At 42.8% G+C, this 638-nt stretch overlaps 1 non-coding gene across 1 annotated transcript; it reads right to left on the reverse strand.

The window, feature by feature from the left end:
* Positions 1–261: 261 nt before the first annotated feature.
* LOC125493868 (small nucleolar RNA R71) lies at positions 262–368 on the reverse strand. Its single transcript, XR_007270195.2, has one exon. It is a non-coding gene; the product is annotated as a small nucleolar RNA R71 (small nucleolar RNA).
* Between the last annotated feature and the right edge of the window lie 270 nt (positions 369–638).

The following is a 638-nucleotide window of genomic DNA, read 5'->3' on the forward strand; positions in this document are numbered from 1 at the left end:
TGTTCTGAATATGGTTCAGAACAATCAGTTCGCTGGGTTACCATCTGAAGACCCAAATCAGCACATGCAGAGATTTTTACAGTGTTGTGCTACTCAGAAGAAAGCTGGTGTTACTCCTGATGAGATGAAACTCCTTCTATTTGGGTTCTCTCTGCGCGATAAAGCTTTGTTCTGGTATAAAAAGCTGCCTTCCACCATCACCACCTGGCCAGAACTTTCCAAGATTTTTCTATCAAGTGGTACCCTTACCAGAAAACTGCAGATATGAGACATGCCATAGTTACTTTCACCCAAGATCCTGGTGAATCTCTATATGAAGCTTGGGAGCGGTTCAAGGATCTGCAGCGTCTATGTCCTCATCATGGGTTGGACCAGTGGTACTTGTGTCAGATTTTCTACACTAGAGTTGATGCAGATACACGACGGGTAATTGATGGAGCATCTGGTGGGTTCTTCATGGATAAAGCAATTGAGGAAGGGTATGAACTTTTGGAGAAGCTAGCATCTAATCAAGCATCTACTATTCGTTCCTCTTTGAAAAAGGAGGTAAACATGATGTTGAAGCCATTTCCCTACTGTCTGGGCAACTAGCTACTCTAACTCAGAAAATTGATCCTTGAAGTTAGGTAATGATTCCC

The sequence above is a fragment of the Beta vulgaris genome, chromosome 9, assembly GCF_026745355.1.
Source record: "Beta vulgaris subsp. vulgaris cultivar EL10 chromosome 9, EL10.2, whole genome shotgun sequence".
In the NCBI taxonomy this organism is placed as follows: Eukaryota; Viridiplantae; Streptophyta; class Magnoliopsida; order Caryophyllales; family Amaranthaceae; genus Beta; species Beta vulgaris.